Source organism: Helianthus annuus, chromosome 12, assembly GCF_002127325.2.
Source record: "Helianthus annuus cultivar XRQ/B chromosome 12, HanXRQr2.0-SUNRISE, whole genome shotgun sequence".
Classification (NCBI taxonomy): Eukaryota; Viridiplantae; Streptophyta; class Magnoliopsida; order Asterales; family Asteraceae; genus Helianthus; species Helianthus annuus.
The window spans coordinates 39399727-39403975 of NC_035444.2; the positions used below are offsets into that span (position 1 = coordinate 39399727).

General features: G+C 40.3%; 1 non-coding gene across 1 annotated transcript; it reads right to left on the reverse strand.

The window, feature by feature from the left end:
* Positions 1–20: 20 nt before the first annotated feature.
* LOC118485342 lies at positions 21–127 on the reverse strand. Its single transcript, XR_004875642.1, has one exon. It is a non-coding gene; the product is annotated as a small nucleolar RNA R71 (small nucleolar RNA).
* Positions 128–4249: the final 4122 nt, after the last annotated feature.

Consider the following 4249-nt stretch of genomic DNA (forward strand, 5'->3'; position numbering starts at 1 on the left):
TCCCTCCCGCTAAAACGGCTAAACTAATGACTGAAATTAATACATACTCACAAGAGGACGGGGAATCCTTATATGAAACTTGGGAAAGGTTCAAGGAGTTATTACGCAAGTGTCCACATCATGGTCTTGCGATATGGCAACAAGTATCCACTTTCTATAATGGACTGTTGCCACACACAAGGCAGACACTTGATTCTAGCTCCGGGGGACTTTTAGGTAATCGACGCCCGCATGAAATATATAACCAAATTGAGGAAATTGCTCAAACCAATTTTCAATGGCACACCCCCCGAGGCAATAAAACTATTGCCCCGGGCGCCCATAAGGTCGATGAAAGCACCTCTTTACAAGCCCAAATCGAGGCCCTTTCTTCAAAAATAAAAAAGTTAGAAATGACAAAAACAGTCTCGGTTATGGCTTGTGAAGGGTGTGGTGGGTCACATGAAAATTGGAGTTGTATGAAAGAAACGGACGATCAACAAGAATTGGTAAACTACATTGATAATAGACCTAGGCCGTCGGGTCCTCCGACGGGAACTTACAACCAAGGATGGCGAAACCACCCAAACCTTGGTTGGAGAGAACCCGTCAATAGTAGTAACCAACAAACCCAACGAACAAACTTTCAACAACCAAGAAATGAGTCACAAAATTTCACTCAACAACAAAGTGGACGAGAAAGGCTTGAAGATACTGTATCTCGCCTCATCTCGACACTGAAAAGAAAAACTCGGAAAGATTTCTACAATTAGAATCAAATTTTAGAAATCAACAAGCTAGTATTCAAAACATAGAAAAACAATTGAATCAAATAGCTCAAAATTTTGCCGAGAGACCACAAGGTGCATTACCTAGCAATACCGAAACAAACCCAAAAGCGCAAGTTCACCTCATCACGCTACGAAACCGCACCGTAGGGCCTGCAGAAGCGCCGCCGCTAATAGAAGAAACGACACCCACACCTCTGCAGGAAAAGAACTCCCCTCCGTCACCAGAGCCTACCAAAGCTCCTCGAGTTCCGTACCCCGGTAGGTTAATTCGTCAAAAGACCAATGAGCAATTCGCGAAGTTCGAAAGTCTATTAAAACAATTGCATGTCAATATTCCTTTTATTGAGGTCCTAACCCAAATGCCCAAATACTCTAAGTTCATGAGGGACTTCCTCACTCATAAAAAGAAAATTGAAAATTTGCAATTAGTCAATTTAGGCGAAGAATGCTCTGCTCTCGTACTCAATAAACTTCCCCAAAAGAAAATCGATCCCGGAAGCTTCACGATTCCCTGCTCAATAGGGGAGTCCCCCGTTCGTAATGCTCTGGCCGACCTTGGGGCTAGCATTAACCTCATGCCCTCATCAATGTTTAAAGGACTCGGCTTGGGAACCACGAGTCCTACAAAAATGAGCATACAACTCGCTGATCGATCCGTCAAATTCCCACAAGGTGTCATTGAAAATGTCTTGGTAAAGGTAAGCAGATTCGTCTATCCAGCCGACTTTGTCATACTCGATATGGAGGAAGACACCGAGGTCCCCCTCATACTAGGGAGACCATTTCTTGCCACCGCACAAGCGGTGGTAGATATGAATGACGGAACACTCACCTTGAGGTATGGGGATGATGAAGTAAAATTCGGAGTTGGGAAGAGAATAGAGGACGACGACCCGGTCAACTACATGAAGGTTATTGATTCGAGCTTGGATGCTGCTCTCCGATGGTGTAACATGGGACGCCAAGCATCCCACTCAGAAAATATATAACCTCACATTGGGTCTAGCCAAGGACCCTTATAAACGTGGCGCACCACGGAGGCATTCCGCGGAACTATCCTTAGTTTAGTTTAATCTTTTAGTTTTAATTTGCAGGAATAAAACACACTCGTGGTGGTAATGGATGAAAAAGGGAACGAGAAAAATGGCCCCATGCACAAAGAACGAAACAACCCGACACAAATCTCCATTACAGAAGGCTCAACACGGGCCGTGCTCAACCAACACGGCCCCGTGCTGAACCACCTGCAGAAAAATCGCCCAGTTCAGGTAACTGGACACGGGCCGTGTTCACCAGACACGCCCCCGTGTCCAGGCTTCTGTCTCATTTCTTTAATTTCTGTTACTAGCACCTGAACACGGGGCCGTGTCCGGTCCCCACGGGGCCGTGTCCAGACCGCCAGTAACATAAATCTTTGCTTTTTAACACCACATTATACATCCAATCAACCTAAAAATTTATTTTTGGGACATATTGAGGACAATGTGTAATTTAAGTGTGGGGGGAAGCTAACACTTTGAAATTTTGCAAGTCCTAACAACAAGCCTTACACAAAACTCTATTGGAACCGCTAAACACCCCAAATTTTTTTACAAAAAAAAAAATTCATTTTTTTACTTGTCTAAAGTTTAAGTTAGGAAATCCCAAGATTAATAAGGTTATATTTTTATAAAATTTACAACCGAAAGCGTCGTGATAACAAGAACCAACATAAGAAAATTATGAAACGGCATAACAAGTCTAGTTAAAATTTGATTATATATACTTGATCACATTAAAAACCCATTCCCACAAAAGTGAGTTTTGAACCTTTATAGAGCATACAAATTTACATCTTTAGACTAAATTCTCATTTTTCGTTTCTTGTGTGAATAGCTGCTTGGTTCTTACAACTCTAGAACTTGCCACGACGATTCATTCCCGGTCCTTACCAACTTAAACCCAAGTAAGTAAATGATGGAGGCATTAGGACTAACAATTTTTCTTTCTACACCATTATTTTTCAATTTTTTTTACCACTTACCCAAAATCCCCCTAGTTAACCCCTTTGAGCCTAAACCTTTCGTTTCTTTACCCTAAAAAACCCTTTTATTTTTTTCACCCTTTATTTTAGTAACAAGCTCGGTTTTTCGCAAGCTCGTTCTTTTATGTGACAAAAAAAAATGATGATGAAGTTAAAAACAAACAAAGCTATGCAAATAAAAGCTTGTTTGGAGAAATACTTCAAAATAAAAAGTCACTAAAAACAAAAGTGTGTTACGAAAACCAACGCTTTTCGCCCTTTTACTAACCAATAACCCAACCACCCACCTTTAGCCCAAGCCTAACCCTTCACCCCAAAAGTCCTCTTGATATTTACAAAGGTATAGAGTTAAAAAGGAGGAGGATTGATTGCTTGGCAAGCCTATGAAAGGCGTAAGCTCCATGCCGCTCTCGAGTGATTCACTAAAAAAATACACCTTCGGCCGAGTGTTGAGTGATTTCTCCCGTGAGGTGTCACACCCCGACCACGTAGAACATACAAAACGTGGCGGAAACGTCAGGGAGTGTTGTAACAGAATCAATTGTTTCAAATCCATGGCAAATGAAGTTTCGTTTTATAAATCAAACATGAAAGTTTACATTGTCTAAACAAGAATCGAAGGGTACATAACATAAATTAACTAGTTCTTGTCTCGTTTTAAGTCACTAAGGCACAGGTCCGCCTAAGTATGTCTTGATAAGTCCTATGCATCATCTCCTGAAAACACATGTGAAAATAGGTACGTCAGCATAAAAATGGCTGTGAGATACATTGGTTTTGTGAAAACGGAATTCATGACTTATGTTTGAGAAAATGTTTAGTCATGAACCTTGTATTTTGCTTGGTCTTGCAAATCATTTGAAAAACGGTAAGATCAAATGATATGTATAAATAAGAGAACACTGTATGGTTAAACGGATAACCATGTAAAATGAGTTTGTATAAGATAAGTCGTTTGTAAAACAATGTCTCGTGAAAAGTGTATTATTTGTATGAAATGTCATATGTCTCAAACTGAAATGATGCAAATAACGCTACGATATGTAATACCATACAAACACTTATATATAGGAAGTACCAGCGGCGTATCCACCATGCTTGTATCATATTACACATGCCTCGTTACTTAAATCACTTACTCAAACCAAACCATCAAGATGAAATGTTTAACAACGGTAGAAATGTTTATGTATAGTCAAATGTCTATTGTCAATTGTAAGTCTTGTCGACGGATACAACTGGTTTACATGGTTCAACGAATACAAACGGTTCATATAATTGAAGGGTTAAGACGGTTCACATAGTCAAATGGTTACAACGGTTCAAAATGTAGTATAATGTGTTCATATGCTGGATGAGCATATGCAACAGAAATGCAATGTGAAACAATGTACTACGTATGCACACCATGGGCGTACGTAGCATGAAATGTATTGTAGAGTACAACGGTTCAAAA